Genomic DNA, 27,480 nt, shown 5'->3' with positions numbered 1-27,480 from the left:
GATATATAGAAATACACAGTAAGAAGCAACCCAATTAGCATGACTGGAACTCTGAAACAAAATAAGACTAATAATTTAATTATGTACACATACATAAAAATTCTAATATTCCAGGCATAAGCCACCATAAAGTTTAAAAATGACAGATACAAAACATGAAACATACTTAAAAGTCAGTATCCATTAATACACAAAGAACTGTAACAAATCATTAAGAAAAATTATAACAGAAAAATTAGGAAAGGGCAGGAACCATCATTTCATGGGAATAGTATGTGGGAAATAAACATTGCAAAAGATGTTCAAAACTCAACTACTTTTTACTTTTTAGATTGGCAAAGAATGAAAAGACTGCTAATAACCATTGCTGGTAAGGGATACTGTTAAACTGACAGAAACTTCTTGAAGTATAAGTGTCTTTGACTTAAACATTCCATTTTTATAAAAGAAATAAGAAATGCATTCTTCAAGGAACATACACAGAAGCATGCCAAGAGGTCTGAACAGTAAAATATTCATAGAGAAAAAACTGGAAGTTACCTAAATAACTATCAAAGAAGATTATATTTTAAAAAAAATGATTTGCCCATTAAATGGAATTATTTGTCCAGTGAACACATTTTTAAAAATATTCTTGGCCTTCCAGTATAGTGAACAGCAGCCAGAGAGTCAAAGTCACACATCTATGAAGTTTAACATTCTACTGTTTGAGTGAAGGAATGAAAACAAGATAATTTAGAGAGGTGTTACGAAGAAAATAAAAGGAGGTAAGGAGAAAGTTGACTCACAGGGAGGGAATGAGTGATTGGGAAAGGCTTCTTTGAGAAGATGATGTGAGTAGAGATAAATGAATGAGGATGAGCTAGCCAAGTAAAATGGGGTAGAACATTCAAGACAGACAGAGATGGAAGGAATGAGCTTAGTGCAGTAAAGATACTAGACAGTATCCAGTGCAACTAAAAGGCCGGGGATCAGAAAGCAGTGAAGATCCCATCAGTAAAAACATACTAGAAGCCACTAGGTCTATGATTAGGCTTTTAAAAGTTCACTCCAGGAGCTGTATGAAAAAAAGACTGCACAGGGCAAAAAAAAAAAAAAAAAAAAGCAAAGGAAGGGGACAAAGTCAGCAGGCTGCTGTAACTGTGCAGGTGACGGGTGACAGTGGAAGACTACTATGCAAACCCCGGAAAACAATGAGAAATGTCTACAAAGAGGAAATATTTTAAATGTATCACATATGCAAAATAAGTTACAGAACCAAATGTATAAATACAATACTGTAATTAAGTAAACTGTCATTTTCATTCTACTTTTTATTAAAATGGCAGTAGTCTAAGAACTGCATTACAAAGTGCTGCCCAATTTCTAATAATTAAGTCATTTAAAGTGTCTTAAATAATCTTTTACAGGATAATTTTAGGATATTACCTTGTGATAGTAATTTCGCCCAACATGCTTACGAAGGTAGCATAATTAAATTAATCTTAACTTCAGTTCTGAGCCCAATGTTAGCTCACAGAATTTTTCTAGCAACCTTATAACGTAAACATCTTTTCTCCAATTACCAGATGAGAATACTATCAGCAGTTAATACAACAGTACAGCTAATAAATCGCTCAGTTAAAACTGAAATCCAGGTCTGTTTAGCTCATTTAGCTCATAGGCATGTGCCCTTTAAATCAAATCATATTTCCTACTCCCTTCAAAGACAAGTAGTACATAATAGTCAACGCTGAAGATAAATTTAAGAGAAGGGTTAGCAATTTTTGATTCTTAAAAATCATGTGCAATACTAAACAACTACATTATTTAAAGTGACTACACAGCATTGCTATGACTTGAATCACACATGCTCCATACTTTGTGCATCTACAGAGAGCACTACTGACAAAACAAAACACAACACCAGAATTTTCAAACTTGCCAAAGAAATAGATTTTATTTCAGGGAAGTTTATTCAGGCTTTATTAGCAGGCAGAATTAGTAGCAGGGATTTGATAACCTCCAGAATTCTGGTGTTTTGCTTTATATCCTATAGTGATAACCACATTTTCCACTTTTTTGAGGTTTCTCTTCCCCACTATAGCAGCATACTGTTGGGAGAGAGAAAGCAAGCTCACTGAATGAGCTCTGGAGGGCAGAGAATGTGCCTTTAGTTTCTGTCTCCAAAGTGCTGGGCACAGAGAAATAGCAAATTCAGAGATAAAAAGTAGATGAGAGGTTACCAAGGGAAATTGTTGCATAATGAGCAGTGCTTACAAATTTCAGAGATTTTTAAATGAAAAACAAACAAACAAGTACTTAGAACATATTAAGTTCTTAAATATCTGATGGACTGAATGATGTGCCAATAAAAATGTTCAAAAAGGGGACAGGAGAGCAAATAAAATTAACAAGAGCAAACAAAATCCACAGAAGACTGGATAGCCAACAACAATTACATATAACTGAAGAGATTTAAATGCTTTCAGGAACATGAAAGTTTCATTTATGAAAAATGTGCATCATCTACAACAGGGATCAGCGAACTTTTTCTACAAAGAGCCAAATAGTAAACATTTCCAGCATCATGGACTATAAAGCCGTTTTAAGCACTCAGTTGTGCTGTTATAGTACAACAAAAGCAGCCAAAGACAATATGCACACAAATGAGCATGGCTTTGTCCCAATAAAACTTTATTCATGGACAATGAATTTTACATTTCATAAAATTTTTAGGTGCCACAAAATATTGTTTGTTTTTTTTCAGCCAGTTAAAATCGTGAAAATGTTTCTTAGTTCACAGGCTGTACAAACTAGTTTGTCAAACCCTGATCTATTGACTATATCCTTTGAGAACCAAAGGCAAATGAGTTTACATTTTAATTAAGCCCATTAAAACCTTAATGAAGATCTGTAACAGAAAGTATTTTTAACTAGGTTAGTAAGATTTCTCACAATTTTTTTCATAGGTATCTTCAAAAATAGGTTGTGTGAAAAACATGGAAGCAAACAATGTATGAAACCCACATCAAGACCATTTATTTGGGAAAATATGCCAGCCATTAAGACCATGTACGTGTTAAACCAGAATTCAGGTTCAGAATATGCATGCCTTTTTGTCTTTTTTTACCATAAAGATCTCCAAGTTTGCTTGAAGGATCCCTTGGGCAACCAGATCCTTCCAATGGTTTTTAACCAATCGTGTTCATCACACCTGCAACTTTGAAAAATAATGGCTGGGCTCCACCCGCAGTTCATTATTTCACTCTTCTACGACTATTTCATTCATTTCCCTCTCTCCTCAAACCTGCAAACACCTTCTCTACTGGTTCTTCCCAGCATACAAACATGCTGTTATTTATCCCTTTAAAGAAGAAAAATCTTTTCATCCACCACCCCATCCCTGCTTTTCTTTACAGCGTAAGTCCTAGAAACAACGGCCTATAAATGCTCTCCCCACTTCCCTTTTGAATCCACACCATGGTTTTTGCCTCTACCGGTGACCTGTTATAAATCCCCAATCCTTACCTCACTCAAACTATCAGCAGCACCTGGCACAGTTGCTTCCACTGTGTTAAACACTTGACGGCTTCCAGGCTACCACATCTGCTAGCAGGTTTTCTTCCTACTCCACTGACAGTTCCTTTTTAGTCTCTCTTGTTCTTGTCCTCATCTCTCAGACCTTTATGTCAGAATTGCAGAAGTTAAGGTTAGCCTGGACCTCTCCTTTTTTACTGTCTATATTCACTCACTGCAGGCTCATAGCTTTAAGCAGACAGTATTTACATCTATTTGCTGACAACTCCCAAATGTACTTCTTTAGCCTGGTTTCTCCCTTGAACTCTAGATTCTAATATTCACCTCCTCTTTCAACATTTCAGGTGTCTAAGAACCATTCTGAACTTAATATATCTAGAACTGAGCTCCCAGTTTCCCCCAAAGCTACTCCTGTTATACTCTTCCCTAAATGCAACTCTATCTTTCCAGTTACTCAAGCTTAAAACCTTAGAGCTCTTGACTCATCTACATCCCAAATCCAGATCCTTCCTTTTCTCCTTCAAAATATATCCAGAATCTAACCATTTCTTGGCATAACCAAACCATCTTAATCTTATGCCTAGATTAGTACAAAGGCCTTTTAGCTGGTCACTCTGTTCACACCCTTCTTCCACTTACATGTATCATGAGCACAGCAGCCAGGATCATGTCCTAGGATGTAAGCTCCAGGAGGACAAGGATTTTTGTCTATTTCCTTCACTGCTTTTGTCCAACGCCTACACTAAGGAAGGCTAGGGCAGGATGCTGGCATTGTACGTTTTATTTAAGTGTCCTAGATGTTGCTGATGCTGTCTCCTCCAGCTGAGAACTACAGGTGCAGATAAGTCTATGATCCAACTCCAAGTCTAACATGAGCTCGTAACCCAAGTTTAAAAACAGCATCAACTGATTCCACACAGTAACCATAGCATCAGCTCTTTAAGAACCATCAATTCTTTAAGACAACAGATTTTTTAATTTAATCCTTAGCAACTGTCTGTGCCCTACCATAGATGTCAAAAATGTTGAAAGACATTTTGCTGCCTTTGACTGTTTCCCTAGTAACAGGTCTCATAATTATAAGGCTTTCTTTTATTCAAGAAGACAAGAATATTACAGTGACAATGAGACAGGGGCTCAAGTGTTCAAGTAAGGAAAGGAATGAACCAGGAAGGTTGGGAGATAACAGAAATTAATAGTAGTAGTGGTGGTATAATTTGATGACATGGGAGCCAGAGCTTGAAGTTTTGGAAGAGAATGGTCAAGAAGAGACAATAAGAAGAAAATACTTTACATTTCTTACCTCTTGGTTAAGTGGTATAAGGTATTCAAGAAGGAAAACATTAACCACTTGAGAATGTTACAAGGGAAGTAGTAGTATCAAGAGAGCCTAGGTTACAAGAAAAGAAATATTAATAAAATAGATTGAGATAAGGGACTATGGGTTTCTAAAGGCACAATGAATGGATTTCAGCTGATGATAAAAGGTGAGAGAGATGGAGACCAAAACAGCAAAGGGGATTAGAGTCTGGGGAAGTAAGGGTGATGCAGAAGACAGAGGAATAACTACAGGAACAAAGTGCTTGAAAACGCATGTGGCAGGACCTGCCTCCAACCAGAATGCAATACTTACATCACTGTAAAATAAAGATGGAATCTTGATACAGATGGATAAAGGGAAGGAGTCCCTGCTTATTTTCTGATAGGGTAGGGAGCTGTTTGAAGAAAAGGTATTAAATAGCCCTTGTAACAGTTTGAAATAATTGATGAATTCCAAAAAGAAATACTGGATTACGCTTGTAATCTGATCTGTACCTGGGCATGATTGAGTTATGATTAGGGCATGAAGTCCCATCCCTTGGTGGGTGGGGACTCACAGATAAAAGGCATGGCAAAGGACAGAGTTGAGGGTTTCTGAAGTCGGAGTTTTGATGCTGGAGTTTAATGCCAAGACTTAAGCTGGAGCCCCAGGAAGTAAGCATGCAGAAGAAAGAGAAGCCAGCCCCAGGAAGGAACCTTGAACCCAGAGAAAAGTAAACTCCAGGAATGCAGGAACTCAGGAAGCCTGAACCCTCACTGACATCAGCAGCCATCTTGCTCCAAAAAAACTTTGGTGAGGGAAGTAACTTATGCTTTATGGCCTGGTATCTGAAAGCTCCTACCCTAAATAAATACCCTTTATAAAAACAAGCAATTTCTGGTATTTTGCATCAGCACTCCTTTGGCTGACTAATACACCCCTCATGTCCTAGAGCTTTCTAGCTCTCAAAGAGCTGTAAGAGGATCTGGGATACAATGGCAATAAGAAAGAACCTTGAGACTCTAGCATAGTCAGAGCATTCTCAAGCATAAATGGGTTACCTTACAAAAAAGACCCAGTTTTATTAACACTCAGCTGCCACTTAACAATCTTATTTTAACTATCATTACTCTGTGTCATAAGCAACTTCCAATCTGATACAGCTAGACTTCTAAATTTTCTGGTATCTTACTTCTTATTCTATTCCAGAAAGGCTGGCAGTGACTCAGGGTCCAGGAAATTGAGGGGCAGAATTAAAGCAGGAAATGACCTACAGAGGACAAGTACCAGATGCAAAATAACATTTTATTACATGAATGAATCACAGAGAATATTCACAACCAGAAGTTAGAATTATCATATACTTCATTTCACAGACCCATGTAGCTTTTCCAATAGAAATATCAAGTAAGACTACTGATAAAAGAGTTGGACTTATAGACTGACAATATGATAGCCAGGCCCTGAGCCTCAACAGACTTCAGCTCCTAGAATCGGATTTACTGGACTCACCTCACTCAGCTAAGATGGAGTTGAAGAAGGACAACCACCACATCATGGAGCCTAGAGAGCCTACAACTGAAAGCAGGAGGATTGCATCCAGTATCCATGTGGAATCTGAGCCTCCTCTTGACATAGAGGAGCAACGGACACAACCAATCCAAGGTCCACAGAGAAAAGGTGGCATTGGAGTGGGAAAAGTGGACATGGTGGCTGATGGGTATGGGGAATGGCAGAAAGAGATGAGATGTGGAGGCGCCTTTGGGACTTGGAGTTGCCCTGGATGGTGCTTCAGGGGCAATCACCGGACATTGTAAATCCTCCCAGGGCCACTGGATGGAATGGGGGGGAATATGGGCCATGATGTGGACCATTGACTATGAGGTGCAGAGATGCCCAGAGATGTACTTACCAAATGCAATGGATGTGTCGTGATGAGGGGAGTGAGTGTTGCTGGGGGGGAGTGGTGGGGGGGGGGGGTGGTGTTGAATGGGACTTCATATATTTTTTTTAATGTAATATTTTTAACAAAATCAATTAAAAAAAAAAAAAAGAGTTGGATTTAGAAACCAAACTTATTTCCTAACTCTATGTGGTCAGCATCACTGTGAAATGAAAACCAGATAAAGACCTAAGAAAATGATAGGGAAACGGACTTTGGCCCAGTGGTTAGGGCGTCCGTCTACCATATGGGAGGTCCGCGGTTCAAACCCCGGGCCTCCTTGACCCGTGTGGAGCTGGCCATGCGCAGCGCTGATGCGCGCAAGGAGTGCCGTGCCACGCAAGGGTGTCCCCCGCGTGGGGGAGCCCCACACGCAAGGAGTGCGCCCGTGAGGAAAGCCGCCCAGCGTGAAAAGAAAAAGCAGCCTGCCCAGGAATGGCGCCGCCCACACTTCCCGTGCCGCTGACGACAACAGAAGCGGACAGAGAAACAAGACGCAGCAAATAGACACCAAGAACAGACAACCAGGGGAGGGGGGAATTAAATAAATAAATAAATCTTTAAAAAAAAAAAAAAAAAAAAGAAAATGATAGACCACTATCCCTCAAGAACATCAATGCAAAAGTCTTCAACAAAACTCCAGCATTTCAAATCCAAAAGCATAGTGAAAGGATCATATACTACGTCCAAGTGGGATTTATCCTAGGAATCTAAGGTGGCTCAACATTAAAAAAGCAATGAATGAAATATATACCACAGTAATAGACTGAAGGGGAGAAGAAAACAAAACACATGGTCATCACTGATGCAGAGAAAACAACTGACAAAATCTAACACCCTTTCATGACAAAGACCTTACAACATTAGGATTGGAAGGGAAGTTTCTCAACATGAAAAACCCACAGCTAACATCATACTCGATGGTGAAAAACTGAAAGCTTTCACCTTAAAATCAGGGACAAGACAAGGATTCCTGGTTTCACCACTAATATTGGACATTCTAGCCAGAGCAATTAGACAAGAAAAAGAAATAAAAGCCATCCAAATTGGAAAGAAAAACATAAAAGTATCTCTAATAAAAAAGGACAAGATCCTATATATAGAAAATCCTCAAGAATCCACAAGAAAACTAACACGCAAATTCAGATACCAGCTATGGACAATCTGAAATGGAAATTAAGAAAAGAATTCCATTTGCAATAGCTTCTAAAAGAATAAAATATTTAGGTAAATTTTACGAAGGAATAATGAGTTTGCACACTGAAAACTGCAAAACATTGCTGAAGAAAATGAAAGACCTAAATAATTAGCAAGGTGTGTGACCTAAATAAGTATCAAGAAGTGTGCTCATAGATTGAAAGATTTAATATTTAGATGTTAATATTACCTCCAAAGCTATCTACTAATTAAATCAATCCCTATAAAAAATTCCTTGTTTTTGCAGAAATGGAAAAGATGATCCTCAAATTCACATGGAATTTCAAGGGGCCCTCAATAGCCAAAACCATCTTTAAAGAGTAGAACAAAGTTGGAGAACTCATATTCCCTATTTTCAAAATCTATTACAGAGCTACAGTTATCGAAACAGTGTGGTACTGGCATTTAAGAATAGACATATAGATCAACAGGACACAATTAAGAGTTTATAAATAAACCCACAGATTTATGGCCAATTGATTTTCAACAAGGGTGCCAAATACATTCAATGGGGGGAAGAAAGGTGCTGAGAAAACAATGATGCTTCACCATATGGTGCTGGGGAAACTGGCTGCCCACATTGGGGGAGGAAAAAAAAAAAGATGAGTCTCAACCTCACACCACATATAACTCAAAATGGATCGAGGACCTAAATACAGGCTCACCTTGTTTTATTGTGCTTTGCTTCACGGCACTTTGCAGGTAGTGTTTTTTACAAAGTGAAGGTCTGTGGCAACCCTGCAACATGCAAGCCTATTAGCACCATTTGCCCAAAAGCATGTGTGCACTTTACCTCTGTGTCACATTACTTGAGGTAGGGACATTGCTTTTTAAGGCAATGTTCTTGCACACTTAATAAAAGATACAGTATAGTGTATCACACATAACTCTTATGTACACTGGAAAACCAAAAAAATTCACGGACTCACTTTATTGCAATGGCCTGGAACCAAGTGTGCAATATCTCCAAGGGAGTCCTGTAATAAGAGCCAAAACCATAGCATTCTTAGGGAAAATCTTCATGACTTTGGATTTGGCAACAATTTCTTACATTTTACACCAAAAACACAAGCAACAAACAAAAAACTAGATAAACTGGACTTCATTAAGCAAAAAAAAAAAAAGATGTTTTGAGTAGGATGCAGGAAAAACGGAACCCTCATACATTCTGGAGGGAATGTAAAATGGTGCAGACATGGTGTTAAGGGTTTGGCAGTTCCTCATAAAGTTAAACATGTAATTACTATATGACCTGGCAATTCCACTCCAAGGTATATACCCCAAACAACTGATAACAGGCACTTGGTTATACACCAATGTTCATTAACAGCATTATTCCTAATAGCTTAAAGGTGCAAAAAACCACATCTATCACTAGATGGATAAATAAACGTGGTCTAGCCACACAATGGAATAGTATTCAGCTATAAAAAGGAATGAAGTCTGATACATGCCTCAACATGGATGGACCTTGAAAACATTATGCTAGGTGAAAAAAACCAGACACAGGGCAAATTGTATAATTTTACATATATGAAATATCTAGAATAAGCAAATTCAAAGAGACAGAAATTAGATTAGGGGTTACCATGAGCCAGAGGGTAGGGAGCGGGGAGGATGAGAAGTTACTGCTTAATGGGTACAGAGTTTCTGTTTGAGGTCATGAAGTTTCAGTACTGGGTGGTGGTAATGGTAGCACAACAGTTTTGTGAATGTATTTAATGACACTGTACTCTTAAAAATGGTTAAGATGAGAATTTTTTTATATTACCACAATAATTTTTTTTAAAAAGCTAAACTTTCCAATTAAACAAATGCCAGGAAAACTAAGTTTATATATCTATTTTAAAATATGCTCTGTCATTATACCATATTCCCTAAATTACATTTAGTTTCTGCTTCACATGAACTGGGGGTGTAAGTAATGTCTGACACTGCCGCATTGTTTCAGTGGCTCCTACAGGAGGGTAAGGTCTCTCCACCAGCACTTTCCTACACTGCAGGGGAGTGGAACATCACTTGGAAGCCTCCATAGCTAGATGGACTGAAAAATATTTCCAAGAATCCCTTGTTCCTCCCTTATACATTTGGCATTCATCTAGTATATGGAAAACTTCAAAGACTGACTCTTCCTACACCCCTACCCACTTAATTACACTGAAATAGAAAACACTCATGAGTACAGTTCTTAAAGACTGTTACAGTTCGATTCAGTTTACTTCGTATTAAAATAAAATCAGCAACAGCAAATTACTACAATGATTAAAATCATTTTCCAATTGCATTCCCAGAAAATTTTGCAGTAAATCTAACTTCACATTTTTTCATGAATAATTTACAATAAAGTGAATGTATGTATGCACATATGCACATCTACATATACCTCGCAATTATTTCAACTATCATAAAATTGGGCCATGAGAACTGAGGAACTTGAAAGAACTTAAGTGGAAAGGCCTTTTCAACAAATTCAAAAGAAATCAGGAAGGAAATTTCTGGAATACTCCAAGAGGAACTTTCCAGTGGCTCCATGAAGAGTCATGTAAGGGCTGAGAGACAGGAGGCAAGGGCTGAGGCACCTCTAGGATAAATGTTTCATGGAAAGTTCACTGCGTTCTACACCAGGTCATACAGAAACAATTACTGCCTAGCCTACAGCACTATTTTCAGATGCTTCAGAAAGCAATGTCAGACTATCACTTGTATTTTCAGTCCAGACAGTTTGTCATTTAAACATAGACTGAAGACTAAAAACACCCAACTTCTCAAGCTCTGGAAATGAAAAACCTTGTCCCAACAGCAAAAGATCTTAACCAAAATCTACTTCATTGTCTGCATAAATTTGTACCGACCAAAAAGCAGTTTGCCACTAATTTAAGTAAAATTTATATTTAATTAATTTTTCATCATCTAAACTAAGTTTTTGGATATATTCTGAGAGATTAGCTTAGAAATATAGACTTCAGCTAAATACTAGGACATGATTTAAAGACATCAATAGAATTTCATACTGATTTGATTGTGTACACGCAGCCAGGATTTTTCCAGCATTTTAAGTATCATCACAGATTGTTTTTTGTTTTGTTTTTAGGAGTTACCAGGGATTGAACCCAGGACTTCATACATGGGAAGCAGGCATTCAACCACTGAGCTACATCGCTTCCCAATGACAGCTGGTTTTGTGATGTTTGTACGGGGTACGGTGGTACAGGGGATCGAACCTGGGACCTCGGAAGCAGGCGCTCAACTATTTTGAGTTCCATCCTCTCCCCAAAGATTGAATGAAGCCTCCTTTAAAAATATACTTTAAAGATCTATACTTAAGATGGTCAAGTAATGAACAAGCTCTTATGTTCTGCCCCTTTTCTGTGAACCACCCGTCTTAATTCCTAGATTTAAAGTGCAGGTCTCCCAGATTTATCAAATTTAATTAATAGGAATCGGACTTTAATTCCTAATCTATAATTAGTTGGTATAAGGAAAGCATTTTCTAATTGTCTAAACATGAACCTAATAGTTTAACAACTTTATTCACAGAAGTATATTATCCTGCCATTTAGTAGAATCGTCTTTTTAAAAAGTATACTCCAAATGGGAGTACTACAGAGGCTACATATTGATGGTGTACAGCCAATAGATGTATTTAATTTGTGAATAGTTTTAAAAATACAAATTTCACTTGCAAACAATTTATAAATCAAAAGATGCATGTTAAAATCTGGATTTCCTAATTCTCTTAAGTAGTCAATTTCAAGAGATTAATTAAGTCCCTAATAGGTAGACATTTCTTAGTAAATTATATATGCATAGTTTTTAAAAGAATTTTCAAAATTAACCTTCACTTCTCATAAAAATCTTAGAAACTGGATCAGAAGCTATTTGCTCTTATAGACATAAATGCTGCAAATACTAAGCCTCAACTTAAATACAAATTTCAAATATGATCCCTTAATCTATCCTGAAATAACTATTTATATAAAGCAATTGATACATTCTTACCTTTAAAAAATCCTAAATATAATTTCTTAAATAGAAAAAAATCATGTTTCCACAAAATTATACTGAATTCCAAGGGCAATATGGAGCAATGAGCCATTCTGACGTTTTTCCCTCTACAGTCACCTTTTTAATTTTGTTTCAACCACATCTTCTGAAGAACAAAGTTAAAAGAATATTTTAGACCTTAACTAAGAATCTTTCATAAAATGATCATTTGACTTCCAAAGGCTAATCTAAACTAAGCTTCATTCTCATTACAAATCAAACTCTGATATAAAACAAGCATTTTCAGAAAATGTTACTAAAAGAAATAGCATTAACTTTAATACAGGAGTCTGGAGAAGGCCTTTATTGAAAATTTTCAAGGTCAAAATATTGGTACCCTACATATAGCACACAACTCTGTACAATGAGGCCCTAAAGTCACTAGAACAATAAATATTAGTTTGCATGCTGACAGTCTTTTTCATCTAGTTCCTACCACAGATATGTAATTTCTTGATATTTAAATGAGTGGAGCACTAACTCATGTTTAACTGTAAAAATGATATTAGACAAATAGTTCCTGTGTTCATTAACTTGTTTCTGAGAATTTTAGTTTCTATAATTCATTAACATGGCCGTGCATTAATGTTTTACCCCCTAAAATACTACACTGAGTTTTCTGGTTTACCATTAATATCTATTCAAGCAGAATTACCTATTTTAAGTGACCTCAACAGAACTCTCTAATTTGTAACTTCGTCCTTTCTACTGCAAACATTGCTTGAGATAGTGACATTTGCTCAACCAGCCTTTTGATTAGCTGTTTTGATATGAATAAATTATTCTAGAATTCAAAAGATTTCTTGATTGATGCTTTTTCACCAGAACTATTTATAAACATATTCTACACAAATAAACTGGATTAAAAAAACAAAAAACAAAAAAAACCACACACACACACAAGCATTCCAGTATATCCACTGGAGGGCACTCAACATGACCACAGGATGCAAAGGAAGCGTGGCCTGACACTGCCCTCACTCCCGTGCTTCAGGTTTGAGGGTTAAAAGAAAAGATGCCCACAGGAGCCCACACACACAAGTTCACAAAGGTGGTTAAACCCTGATAATGCGTTCCTAATGTAACTCTTTCTCTCTAGAGCTTCTTTTTCCTTAAGGAGAAAGCGGATTGTATACATACTGACCATAGCAGAGTTCAGGTTTCAAACAGAGTTAAGCTTGGTCTTGAATAAAACATGAAAGCAGCATTCCTAAGAAAATAAAGAACGTTCTCCTGAGTTTGAGTTTAAAAAACAAACAAACAAAAAAACCTATAGTTAACTCTTATTCATTTTCAACCAGTGCAAATCACATTTACTATTTTCTTCTGTGAAACCTGAAGGGCAGCCATTTATTTCTGCCTATTATCCTATAACCATGCTCATAATTTAACATATTACATAAACAAGTCTGTTAAAGTTGTTTCAACTGATTCTGCAAACCAGTACCCTCCCAATAACAGTAAGAAGCAATAGCTAAATCCTCTTGACAAATAATTCAGAAGCAGTTCCTAGTCTGTGTTTACTATTTACTTTTACAGTATAAAAATGTTTCCAGTCAAGCTGTTTCAACAATAGATACCATAGTCCCAAACAGAAGAGGGCTACAAGAAAACTAGGTTCATACAAGTAATGTTTTCAAAAACAACGTCATGGTTAACACTGCAGCACTACAAAATAGTTGCCAATTTTGTTTTGTTTTTTGTTTTTTTATAAGTTTGACCTGCTCTGTACACATTCATCCTTTCTGCCCTGGTTAACAATCAAGCATACCTGTGACCAAGCTGAAACAACTTAAAATTTACCACCTACTCATCTACAATTACTTGTACTACCACCTACCCGTCTACAATTACTTGTAACTAGTAGACTACTGAAGAGAATAAAATCACTTTGTAACTTGATGGATGCACCGTTTCATTTCAGTAATGTAAAAGTTTCATTGGTATGAAGATACTTATATAATCAATGTCTGGGGTTTTAATCTAACTATAAAAGAAAAATATTCAAAGTTTTGAACTCTCCTTGTCCCTTGTTTCAACGTGCTTATGCAACTTTCCCCTTCCCCAAAGAGCAACAAAAAAGGATATCTGCGGGTACAATTTCTAAGCACCACATTTCAAAACACCTTTAAAGAAAGGTGTGTCCCCTGGTTATCCCTTCCTGTCTGGGGGAGCGAGAGCAGTCCGTGAACACAAGCCTAGGAACCCCCACATCGGTCATCGCTAAGAGCAGCGGACGCTCCACTCACTGTCCAGTACGTTTTTAACGCTGGAATACACATTTTTCTACACAATCGTCTTGGTACTGAAGTAATCATAACAAATAGATCAAAAGAGAGGAGGAAAGAAAACTCGTGGGTGCTTCTTGACACCTGATGCCTGTTTAACGCTCCATTTTTAGTAGCCATTTTACAGAAAAACAAAGCAGGAGTTGGTTTTCCCTGAAAACGATTTAAAGTAGCTGTTGGGTCTCTGGAAGATTCTCAGGCCTAGGACTCCACGGTACGTACTTTGCTAAGCTTTCCAGAGCAGCTCTGTATTTCCCCCTCAAGGACTTCAGGCCTGAAGCCTGAGCCTCTCTTTAACGCTACACAAGAGTCTTCTGCAAGTTTTCCGAGCTCCTCAGCTACTGCTGCAGCCACCTCAGGGGCCTGTCCTTGCCCGTGGCCTTCAGAACAAAGACTAGGTCAAAGTATGCATATCGGGTGCAAATTCATCGAATTCTGTCTAGTCTGAAAGGACAGTGTACAAACTAGTCCTTGCTGGCACTTTAAGAAAACACAAGAGCAGATTCTGGAGGTTAAATGTACAAGCAAAGTAAGTGAGGCAGGAGACTGAGCGCACGCTAAACGAGACTCCACAGTGCGAGCGCGCCGCTAGTCCCGCAGGGAACAAGCGGCGGGGAGCGCGGCCACTTCCCAGCCGCGGCCGGCGCGGCCTCCGCAGCAGACGGGCGAGAAGCCGCCGGGGCGAGGGCCGAGCGGACACGCGACAGGGCTCCCGCACCCAGGCGCTGTCCTCGGGCGTCTGGAAGCGCCGGCCGGCTCCCTGCGGCCTCCCCGCCCGCGGCGCCCGCGCCCCGGCCCGGCCCCGCCACGCAGCGCGGGGGGAGGGGACCACGGCGCGAGACAAAGCCCCGCGGCGCCCCCGCGCCCCGCGCCCGGGTCCAGCCAGGCCGCGCCGCCGGCGCGGGGCGCTCGGCTCCGGCGGCCGCGCGGCGCGAGCGGGGAGAGCGCGGGGGGCCCGGGCCGGCCGCACCCCGCCGGGCCGCCCAACTTGCTCCGCGCGCCCCCCGCCCGGTCCCGCCCCAGGGCGGCCCGCGCCCCCGCCCGGCCCCGCCGGCCCCGCCCGCCGCCCAGCCCGGCTCCGGGACAGCGGGAGCGCCCCGCGGGGGAGGCAGCACCTCGGGCCGGCGCGCCGCGGGGTGGCTCGTCGCCGGGGCCGCTCGGGGCTGGCGCCTCCCGCTCCGCCGCTCGCGCTCCGCCGCCGCCGCCTCAGCCCGAGCCCAAGATGGCGCCGCGCGCGCGCCTCTTATAGCGGCGGCGTGTCCTGCCGCGCGGAGCGCTCCGCGGGGCGGGGCGGGGCGGCGGCGAAGTAGTGCGCGCGGGCGCGCTGCGGCCGGGGGGCGGCGCCTCGACCCGCGCTCGCGGGCGGGGGGCCCGCGGGACGGAAGTTCGGCTCTGGGTCCGCTGAGTTCGCGGCGGGCGGCGGCCGCCGGCCCCCGGCCTCCGCCCTGCTGGCCCCGGCCCCCGCCATTGCCCCCATTCCCCTGCCCCCCGCCCGCTGGCCCCCTGTCCCACTGACCCGCTGCCCCCTGCCCGGTTGCCCCACTGTCCCCCTGCCCCTCCCCCGCTGCTCCCCCTGTCCCGCTGCCACGCTGACCCCGTCTCCCTGCCCCCTGCCCCCTAGTCCCTTGGTCCTTGCCCCCCCACTGCCCCCACCCCCCCGCCCGCTGTCCCTCTGTCCTGCCTCCTGTCCCCCTGCCCCCATCCCCATACCCTGCTGTCCCCCTGTCCCCTGTTCCCTGTCCCACTGGCCCCTAGCCCACTGGCCCCCTGTGCCCCTGTCCCACTGCCCCCTAGTCCCCTGAAAGTGGACGTGAAGGCCGGACCAAGCCCCACTCCCTAAGCTGGGCGCTCTCCATGGCCCGTGGGCCAAGGCCGCGGCTCCCAAACCTGTAAGTGCCCACCGTGGCAATTGAAATGGATTGGCTTGAGCCCTGCCACCGGTGTTAATTTTTACAGATTCCATTTTTATCTGATTCTGCTAAGTATCAAGAGGTTTATTTGTGAAGATTTTTCTTTGCAAGAGGTGCATTTTTATGGTATTATTCAAGAAATCCAAGAATGTTATTTATAGAAGGGGCTATCCATTAGGCAGCTTTGATTTTTTAAAAACTGGTTTTCTGTTCTTCAAAAATAACAAAAACCATTTTCTAATTCATTTTAATAGGCCGAAGTCCGGTCTTCATTTCCCTTGGCAGTGTCCCCACTGTCATCCACCAGGATGGACATTTGTCGAAGCTGAAACAGGGTGATTCGCTCTCTTTATTCTCACTTTGTTTATTTTCCCTCTAAAACACTGGAGAGAGGACAAATAGCAACAGTGAAAGTTATCTTGGGGCTTTTATCCTAGGACTATAATTAATGAATGCAAACAATAGGCCTTTGTACATAGACCTGTGTACCTACTTGCTCATTCACTCAAGGAGCAGCGTTTGTAGTTTTAGACATAACTAAATACTTCAAGCCAATATGTTCTTTAAATAGCTTTTTTTTCTGCCTTAGATATTTTACCATTTACAATGGGAGTGCTAACTGCTGCACATAGCACATGTCGCCGCCTCAGTGAAAAAGTCCAAGCACTAAAATGATGTTCAGTGACATCCATTATCTGGAATGGCTTTCTCATTTGTAACTTTGCTAGTAATTCTGTAGAATTAAGTGTAGCGTATGGTGTGACCAGCATGGCTGGTCATAACTCAAACAGATTGAACAGAAAAAGAAGGCATTTCATCAACGCAATGCTTTTAATAAACTCAAAACTATACATGGCATTTCCAGATACTGAGTCCCAATTTTAACTCATACAGAGTTAAAGAATATAGCTGATGCCATTAAAGTCATGCATTTTAAAACCAGATGACTAATTAATATTAGAGATTTTTTTTTTTACAGATGCTTGCTTTTTCTTTGTTCAGTTTATTTTTTCTAAATATGGAAGACTGTTCGAACTGGTTAAATATTTGTACCATTAGAAGATCTAAAGGATAAAAGCAACCCTATCTTTATATTTCTCTATTGGGATGCCAAAATAATCGAAGTATTTCTCTATAATTTAAGTACTTTAATCTACATTTTAGAATTGCGATTTTTGAAATCCCTTTATACTTGAAGGAAAAAATAGTATAAAAGGAAATGGCAAATTTTGCAACAATATAAGGTGTTTCCCTATCAAATTTAAGTGTTGAATTACTGGGTGACTACCACTAAAACAAGTTAGTTGAAATTAACAAATTGCTCCGATTTTTATTTGCTTCTCTCATAAAACAGAACATTTTCCAATTGTCTCACCAAAATTATGAGACCAATAACTTATTTGAAATGAAGACGAATGTGGTCATTAAACCAAAGAGAAATACAAGTATCAAAATACCTGATGAGTTGGTGAAATAAATGATTTTGTAAAAATGACTTTTAAAACTTGACTTCGGGCAATACATTTCATAAAAGTTCATCCTTTTACACCTTTTCCTTCTGGAGCTAGCCCACTTGAGTTGACATAAATCAGTTCATTTTGGGAAACTGCAGCAAACAAATGGTTCTAAATTTTAGACTGATCCTGGAAACCATCGTCTGGTTTAACAGAGAAGGTGTGACTTGTGCTGGCCATTGGCACCTCAAGCCGTGGCTGCCGGCTCCTGGAACAGAGCATCTCCTCACTACCTTTAGGCAAAGAAATAAGTGCAGGTTGCTTTGCAACTCAGACAGAAATATTAATCAAGCTAGCACTGTGAAGAAGGCCGTTTATTAAACATTTATTGAGCTCCTAAGATGATGAGCATCCTTTAGAAAGAGGGAAATGGGAGATGGGCTCCAATTAATGTATTATTGTGACTGTTAATCAACGCTATCTGGAAATAAGCAGAACTAGGGTGTGGTCTCCTCCGGAGTCTCCACCCAAAACCCTGTGGGAAGAACCCCTTCCAGCAGAAAGGTGAGTTTAAAGACGTACACCCCGAGCATTCAGGAGAAGTAAATCCCCAAGCTCTAAGAAGGCCGGTTTAAAATTGTCCTTGATGACCCCCCAAAACCCTAGACAGTAGCAGATCCGCCTTTCCTTTCACCCTTCGTCCAGCGGGCTGTTTATGGATGGGGACATTTGATTCACAATCCTCCTTTCAGGGTCGCGGTGTCTGTTGATTTCCTTGCAGCTGAAAAGGCTGCGTGGCTGCAGGGGCTCCCGTGGACGACACGGGTGGCTCTTTCCCGTACCGGGCAGGGCCGGCCGAGTCCGGGGAGGCTGCCCCGGGTGAGCACCGCAGGCGAGGGAGGGCGGCCGCTGGCCGCGGGGGCGCTGGTGGCGCTGGTGGCGGCGGGGACAGTCGCCTCCGTGGCCGCCTCGGCTAAGCCGAGAGCACGCGTGGCGCCTGGACCTGGGTGTTCTCGAGGCCTTGACCGGTGTGACACGACGGGCCCTGCCCATGGCCCCACGGAAAGGCCGAGAGGCCGCAGGGAGACTCCACCCCTCGGTCACAAAGGTCCACGTCCCACGGTTCCGAGAACGGGGACAGGGACGGCGCCGTGGGTGCCCCCGCCCCGCCCAGTGCCCACAGCTCTAGTAGAATGTTCAGAATCGTTGCAGATATTCCATTCACGAGAAGGTTAAAGGCGTTTCCCATCCAAGAAGGATTAACTTACCGGAGGATTCTGGGACTGCAGATGTACACTGCGGCAAAATCCTGAATTCATCGAAAAAAATCGTTTCTGGACCCCGGCTGCTAAAAAATAATAGAATTATAGTAAATCACGGATAAGATTAAAACAGCAAGCCATTTTCAGATTCCAAAAAGTTCAGGGAAAAAAGGCGATTCTTTTCTTTAAACTCATTCCTTAAACAATGCAAATGTTAAAGTAGCTTTTCTTTCCAGCGCACGCAGCGCCATGAAATCGATAATTTTTGATCTTGCGGTTAGTAGGCAGCATGGTGAGCTATTGCAGGGACTGCAGGCAGAGACATGCTCTCGTCAGCTAAAAATTTTCATATTGTTTTTGAATCCATTGAGATTTGTAGACATGGTACTCGCGGTTTTTGTTGTCGCCTGCTTTCGGCTCTGGGGATGCAAACCCTCGGTTTATGAACATACACATGCCTATTGCTTTATGTATAGTAAAAACAGGGAAATTTACTGGATCTTAAACAAAAAATTATGTAAAAGGAGTGGCCGGTGTGATTATAATCCCATCATGCAGGGGCCACGGTTTCCATTTAGTGAAATTTCGCAGAGGGCAACTTCTTAAGAACATCCCTGCTGTGCAGAGTGAAAAGCATGAACAAACCAAAGACAGAATTCATCTGTGTTTATATTTTACCAACAATGAAAAACCTACTCTTTGTATGCCTTCTTTCCCCTACCTTATTATTTCATGAAAACTGCAGCATTTTCCCCACCCCCATCCAAACACTCACCGCCCAGCACCGCTGTGTCCGTCCCTCTCGTGCTTCTCTTTCGTCTCTTTCTCGCTTTCACAAATTCTGCACGCGCCATCTTTGTGTGGGGTGATGCTTTGCTAATTTCAGTTACCCATTCTCTTACAAATCAGTTCAGAAATAGAAAATTATAGTGTGCTTCGGGGCTTAATTTGCCTAAATTTCTTTGTCTTCCCTTCTGACATGGAAAAATGGAAATGACAGTGGGGGTGAAGCCAAAAAATAAAGAGAGATATTTCTATTATTGCCATAACCTGTTGTATACAGTGATGATAAAAATATTAACATAATAGCAACAGCTGCAGCCTAAATAGAAGCTATGAGGTAATTAATGTGCTACAACAAATTAATTTGCTGCAGGTGCTTCTGCTCTGAACCAAGTAACCCATGCCATACAAAGTCTAAATACAATTATGATTCCCACACACACACTAAAACAAAATACAGAACAAAATGTCCTGTTTGATAAATATTATGCATGCCTATTGTACAATTAATAACAATAAAAACAAACAAAAAAAAACCTCCTCCCCAGTCCTTCTCCCCCTACCCCTCACCAACCCGTCCAAAATGGTTTAGCCAGTGTTATCGATAAGTGTGGAAGTGTGCAGCTGTAGTGTGTGTGTGTGTGTGTGTGCGTGTGCAGGGGTGAAGGGTATGGCATTTTAAACATATGGAGGTTTCATGCTACGTCTTAGTTGGAAAACATGTGGACCAGCTATAGATTTCTTTTTTTAAAAGTAGAGCTAGCTTGTAATATTTAAGAGCTCTACTGGCTTTAAAACAAAAATTACATGTATTCATGTGTATAACCAGAAAAGAAGAATAGTGTGGAGCACTTATCTCTGAATGAATTTTTTAAAAATCGTCTATTTTACAGAAGAGGGAAATGTGTTTACAGTGTAGCACTCTTCATTGATGTGAGAGATGTTTTATTCTCACCTGCTGTCACTGAGTGTTTATGGAAACTGGTTGCTGGTTCTATTACAAGTGTGTGCCAAAAATACACATCAGGGTATCAGGGCAGCTCGGGCAGGGGCCTGGAGAAGGTCACAGTGCCAGAAGCAAATGTCCATTTTCTACTTTGCACCACTAAGCAAAAAATAACTTTGAACCTAGAAAAGTAGAAGAATACACAGTGATTTTTTTTAACTACTTGACTTAAAAATTCTCTTCAAGCTATGCTCATTTCTGAATTTCTCCCAGTAATGCTACTGAAAAATGGCATTTTTGTTTGCAGCCTTCATTTTTTTGTTTGTTAAAAATCCAGAGAGTATAAATTTGATCATGATTTAAATTTTCAAGGTTATTGGTTATTAAAATTCATTTTATTGGTTGATTTAAAATGTAATTCTGAATCTTACAATAGAATAGATTTGTTTCTTATTCAACGCAAAGATATTTACAGAATTTTGATTTAACTTTTCAGAAGTTTTCATTCTAGGAAAAGATATAAAATTATTTAAACAGAACACTGTTCCAGCTGTACAGAGAAAGGACGCCATACTTGCCTGGGTTTTCTTTAGAATGTTTTATTTCACGTCCTTCTTTTCCATGAACAAGAAATGCTGTGAGTCACCCCTTCCTCTGCAGAGGATGGGACTTTTGTCAATCCGTTCCCCAGGCAGGTGCAGGACATTTACTTTACTCCATCTTTCTTTTGTTTATACTAAAGCTTTTTCTTCATATCTATTTTCAGACCTGCTTATATTTTTAATTTATAATTATAGAATTTGAATGAGAGGAAAAAAAGAGAAAGAAACAAAGACCACACTGGTCTCCTCTGAAAAAGAGAAGGAAGAAATAGCCAATTCTTCGATAAAAATGAAGAAAAAGAATGACAAGCGTGGAATATATACGTCTCCTTTGGGAATTTCCAGTGATTTTATGTCAGCCAATGTGCTATTCCATACAAATGGAACTTTCTGAAATTATATAGTTCTGTAATTATGAAATCAATGAGGGAAAAGGAGAAAATGTTTAAGTTTCTGTCACTTCAAGGGAGCATCCATTCTAAATATTTCTCCTCCCACTATAATTTGTATTAAAAACTGAGCTGTAAGTAATCAAGATTGTAATTTTCTAACCCAAATATCTCTTTCTTTCTATTAATGGTCTCTTTTCTTAGCAAAACAACCTCTGTTTCTTCAACCCTTTCTTATGTGATAATTTTCGGGACCCCCATTCTTAGTTGGTCAATACAAGTCACCTTGTGCAGTTCTCAGCAGTAGAAAATGGTTGGTGTATGCTGACTTGTTTTCGAGTAATTTGTTACACAGGAAAAGCTAGGTAATGTAACTGTGATGACTCGTTTTGGGGCTTGTAACAATTGCATTATAAAACTGCAGGTTTATGCTGAGCTTGTTATCTTCTAAAACAAAAATTTCTAAAGATTTTTAAATTTAAAGATTGTAGTCTTCTCAGTAAAATAATTTTGAGCATGTACGCTTAAATTATATACATATATAACAATATAGAAAATTTCAATGAAAAATGGCTTTTTTAAAAAGGTGAAAAGTAGATATGGAAGTTGTAATATTTTATTTCCTCATCCCAATGTATCCTCCTGTGTCTCTTCTCAGTTACAGTCTCCTCCATCAGGACCACTGTTCTAAAATCCTGAACTCCTTCTTTGAGGTAATATGCTTTAAAGCATTGTCACACCCATTCCGATTTTGTGATTCTTTTGTTAAAAAAACAAACAAAACTAAACCCAGAGGCTTACTTATTGTGGTTGTCCACCATTGCGTAATCTTTTAGAGAACTACAGCTTGATCTTTTCTATTAACAGACTTTAAATAAAGCCGCTTTAGTAAAAACTGCCATTCACGTTTATGGCAATGATACCTAGAATATAAACTGATACTTGTAAACTCTGCGTTGCTGATAATGCACAACCATTTTCTCTGGATATGCATGTGTGTATACATCCTGTGTCTTTCCTTCTTTATGTTTTAACAAGGTGTTAGCAACCTTTTCAACAAAGAAGATGATACCGCCTTTTCAATGTCAAGAGGTTTTGAGATGCCTCACATAATAATAGCAGTACTTTCAGCGTCTGTGATTGAGAATCGACATAATGATGGAAGGCAAGTATAAATTGAATCATGCTTTTGAACAGATTACCTTTTCTCAATCCCACTGGAATCTACATGAATTTGCATCATAGGCAGAAGCACACGTGAAATGTTCGCTTTTCTGCACGCAGCTAATGCTTAGGGCCCATACGGCGTCTTAGCGCCACTACTGTAATGGAAACAGTGGTACACTAGGATTCAGGAGATGCAAATCCCACTCTGCCTGCATGAGCTGTGTGCCCTGGGCAGGCCCTTCAGCTTCTCTGGTTTTGGCATCACCTGTGTAGACACAGGAACAGCACTGGTAGTGAGAGTCAAAATAATCCAAATGGTGGCTTCTGTTTGTTGAGCTTCTGCCCGGTACTAGGTATGGAGCTTTGCCCTTCACTTAGAATCCCCATTTAACCTTCACAACCCAGAGAACATCACCGTTCACCTGTGACCTCCTTTAACCTTCACAATCCAGCAAAGTCGGGGAACATTAATTTCCCCATTTTACTATATCCACCAGTACCCACGATCTTCCCCCTCACCTCAGCGCTGGTATTAATCTCTTCTGGATCCTGTCATTTTCTCTGTGCATATAAGCATGTACCTGTTTGTGTTACTTTTCCTCCACCCACCCATCCACCTTTTTTACACAAAAGGTAACATAATCTTCTTGCACCTTATCCCTTATGCCTTTCGTCACTTAACAACATACCTTTGAGGTATCTCCACATCAATGCCCATAGCATGGCCTCATTTGTTTTTATACCTACATGGTATTCCATGGCTTGAAAGTATGTGAATTTATTTAAGTGGCCCCTCCTCTATTGGTGGACATTAGGTTGTTTTCAAGCATGTTTATCCTTAAAAATGGTGCAGCAAAATGGCGGCAGAGTAAGGCACTCCTAGAGTCAGCTTGTGCTACGGGACAGTTAGTCATAACCCAGAGCTATCTAAAGCAACTGTTTGGGGGCTCCAGGAGACCAGAAGAGCATCCTGCAACATTCTTGAAAGAATGGGAGGGGGAGCCTGCCCATCTGCAGAGAAGATTCATGAGTAGAGCCCTCCACGCCCGGGAGGCTGGTGCCCATCCTCCACTGGAGGCACAAAGCTCCACTTCCCAAAAACAGGAAAAGATGGTTGGGCACTGACTTCAGCTACTGATTAGTACATTTGGCAGGCTAAAGTATAACCCTAAGAGCAGCTAAAGTTTGAACCTGTCCAAGGCAGAAAGGGGCTGGCAGCTGCCATTTTGACTCCACCACTGAAACGAGGGGAAGTGGGGTGGATGAAAATCACAGGGCTGGTAGGGACCAGCTTCTTTCCATCCAGTTCAGATTGCAGCTCTAGCCTAGGCCCCAACCCCATCTCCAGGAGGGAGGAAGCTGGGGGGACCTATGCCAGCCTCTCCAGGAAATTACAGGCCAAGCTGCAGAGGCCAGTGATTATCCTACTTTGGCAGTGCAAGCTGCCTCAGGAGCTACTCTGTGGTTGGTGTTGGAAGCTCCATTTCCCAAAAACATGGGCGAAAGAGATGGTTGGCCACTGACCTCATCTACTGATCAGTCTATTCAGCTGCCTAAAGTATAACCCTAAGAACAGCTAAAGTTTGAACGTGTCCAAGTCAGAAAGAGGCCAGTAGCTGCCATTTTGACTCCACCCCCAGCATGAGGAGAAGCAGGGCTGACTGAAAATCACAGTGATGGTAGAGACAGGTTTCTTTCACCCAGATGGGCCTGCAGCCCTAGCCTAGGCTTCAGCCCCACCTCTAGCGGGGAGGAACCTGGCGGGCCCTGCACCAGCCTCTCTGGGTAACTGCAGGTACATTCAGTTGGCACAGACTGAATAGTTGGAAGACTACTGGGGCAACTGCAGTCATCTTAGACCCACATGACATAGATCGCTGCCTGCACGGCAGCTCCATCCCTGCCCCAGAGAGGGGAGAAAGGGGCATGAACCTTCATCAGTCTCTCTGGGCAACTCTAGTCTAGGCCTGCACGACTTGGATGATTCTACATAGCTGTGGCTTTGTCCCCACCCCTGGTGGAGGAGAAAGGTGAGAGAAGCTTCATCGGTCCCTGGGGCAATGAGGGCAGCTTCAGCCTCCACAGTTTAAAGCACCAACTACATCCTTGGCTCCTACTGCACAACTAGCAAGGGAGAAAGGGCAGGAAGCCCTAAACTAAAGAGAAAAGCTACACCTGGAATAAATACATCTAGTAAACCAGATGCCAACACACCAACAAAAAATTACAATCCACACCAAGAAACAGGAAGATGTGGCCCAGTTAAAGGAACAGAATAAGCCTTCAGATGACATAAAGGAGTTGAGACAATTAATCATAAAAGTTCAAACAAATCTCCTTAATAAATTCAATGAGATAACAAAAGAGATGAAGGATATTAAAAACACATTGGATGAGCACAAAGAAGAATTTAAAAGCATACATAGAAATATAGCAGATCTTACAGGAATGAAAGACATGATAAATGAAATTAAAAATACACTAGAGTCATATAACAGCAGATTTGAAGAGGCAGAAGAAAGGATTGGTGAGCTTGAACAAATAGCCTCTGAAAGTGAATATAAAAGAGAAAAGATGAAGAAAGAAAGGAAAAAATTGAACAAGTTCTCAAGGAACTAAACAACAGCAAGAGACAAGCAAACATACATGTTATGGGTGTCCCAGAAGGAGAAGAGAGGGGAAAAGGTGCAGAAGGAATATATGAAGAAAGAATGGTAGACAATTTCCCATCCCTATTGAAGGACATAGATATCCACGTCCAAGAAGCACAATGTACTTCCTTCTAAATAAAGTTCAAATAGACCAACTCCAAGACACATACAAATCAGAATGTCAAATGCTAAAGACAAACAGAATTCTGAGAGCAGCAAGAGAAAAGCAATGTGTAACATATAAGGGATACCCAATAAGATTAAGGGCTGATTTCTCATCAGAAACCATGGAGGCAAGAAGACAGTGGTATGATATATTTAAGGTACTGCAAGAGAAAAACTTCCAGCCAAGAATCTTTTATCTGGCAAGACTGTCTTTCAAAAATGAGGGCAAGTTTAGAATATTCACAGATAAACAGAAACTGAGAGAGTTTGTAACCATGAAATACTAAAGGGTGTGCTACAGTCTGAAAAGGAAAGGCAGGAGAGAGAGGCTTGGAAGAAAGTCTAGAAATGAAGGTTATGTCAGTTAAAGTAACTAGAAGTCTCAAAAGAGTGGTGAAAATAAAATATGACAGATAAAGCCCAAAGGTCAAATGGGTGAATTAAGAAATGCCTTTACCATAATAACATTTAATGTTAATGGATTAAACTCTGCAATCCAAAGACACAGACTGGCAGAATGGATAAGAAAATATGAGCCACCTATCTCTATATGCCTGCAAGAGACTCACCTTAGATCCAAGGATACCAATAGATTGAAAATGAAAGGCTGGAAAAAGATATTCCATGCATGCTGTAACAACAACAACAAACAAACAAACAAAACAAACAAAACAAAGCCATAGCAGTTATACTTATATCAGGTGAAATAGAATTTAAAAGACACTAGTACTGTGCAATCTGAGGAGGAAGTCAGGAAAAAAAAATTCCATTTACTAGCGGTGGAAAGAATCCGATATTTAGGAATAAACTTAACCAACGATGTAAAGCACTTGTATTCAGAAAACTACAACTCATTGTTAAAAGAAATTTAAAAAGACCTAAATAATTGGAAGAACATTCCGTGCTCACAGACTGGAAGACTGTCATTAAGATGTCAATTTTGGAAGCGGATGTGGCTCCGGTGACTGGGCTTCCGCCTACCACAAAGGAGGTCGCTGGTTCGGATCCCAGTGTCACCTAAAGAAGACAGCGAGCTGAAGTGATGGGCAGGAGTGGCAGGCGGACACACCAAAAGACACAAGAAGAAGAAAACATAATGAGAAACCCAACAAAGCAGGGAGCAGAGGTTCCCATTTCCTCCTAAAGAAGACAGTGAGCTGACATGACAGGCAGGTGGGGCCAGCTGACGCAACTAGATGACACAACAAGAGACGTGGGGAGGAAAAACATAATGAGAAACACAACAGAGCAGGGAGTGGAGGTGGCTCAAGCAATTTGGCACCTCCCTCCCATATCAGAGGTCCCCGATTTGGCTCCTGGTGCCTCCTAAAGAGACAAGGAAGACAAAGACACAGCAAGCGAAAAACAAGGGGGAAGGGAAAAATAAATAAAATAAATCTTTAAAAAGAAAGATACCAATTCTACCCAAATTCATATAGATTCACTGCAATCCTAATAAAAATCCCACCAGTATTTTTTACGTAAAAGGAAAACACAATTATCAAATTTATTTGGAGGGTAAGGGAGTCCTGAATAGTCAAAAACATCTTCAAAAGGAAAAGCGAAGTTGGAAGACTCTTATTTCCAGACTTTAAATCATATTACCTAGCTACAGTCCTAAAAGTAGCATGGTACTGGCATAAAGAAAGACACACAGATGAATGGAACTAGATTGATGGTTCAGAAACAGACCCTCACGTGTGTGGTCAAGTGAATTTTGATGAGCCCGTCAAATCCACCCAGCTTGGGCAGAACAGTGCAATCAACAAATGATCTGAGAGAACTGGATGTCCACAGCCCTGTCTCATACCTTATACAAAAATTAACTCAAAATGGATGAAAGACCTAAATATAAACGCAA

At 40.9% G+C, this 27,480-nt stretch overlaps 1 protein-coding gene and 1 long non-coding RNA gene across 11 annotated transcripts in view; one reads left to right on the top strand and one right to left on the bottom strand.

Moving 5' to 3' along the window:
- Positions 1-15,560, bottom strand: part of CTNNB1 (catenin beta 1) — a 33,387-nt gene extending 17,827 nt beyond the window's left edge. For 2 of the 10 annotated variants that reach the window (XM_058288203.1, XM_058288207.1), the window contains exons 1-3: positions 15,406-15,509; positions 13,147-13,212; positions 3,511-3,664 (exon numbers count right to left, since the gene is read on the bottom strand). The gene's annotated coding sequence lies outside the window, so the exon portion shown is untranslated. Of the gene's footprint in view, positions 1-3,510; positions 3,665-13,146; positions 13,213-15,405 lie in introns of all 10 variants that reach the window. The other 8 variants (XM_058288205.1, XM_058288206.1, XM_058288201.1 and 5 more) reach the window with 6 other exon arrangements.
- Positions 15,561-15,690: 130 nt separating this feature from the next.
- Positions 15,691-25,398, top strand: LOC131276063 (uncharacterized). Its single transcript, XR_009183544.2, has 3 exons — positions 15,691-16,179; positions 22,295-22,349; positions 22,675-25,398. It is a non-coding gene; the product is annotated as an uncharacterized lncRNA (long non-coding RNA).
- Positions 25,399-27,480: the final 2,082 nt, after the last annotated feature.

Source organism: Dasypus novemcinctus, chromosome 26 (genome assembly GCF_030445035.2).
Source record: "Dasypus novemcinctus isolate mDasNov1 chromosome 26, mDasNov1.1.hap2, whole genome shotgun sequence".
In the NCBI taxonomy this organism is placed as follows: Eukaryota; Metazoa; Chordata; class Mammalia; order Cingulata; family Dasypodidae; genus Dasypus; species Dasypus novemcinctus.
This window is presented reverse-complemented; position numbering and strand designations above follow the sequence as displayed.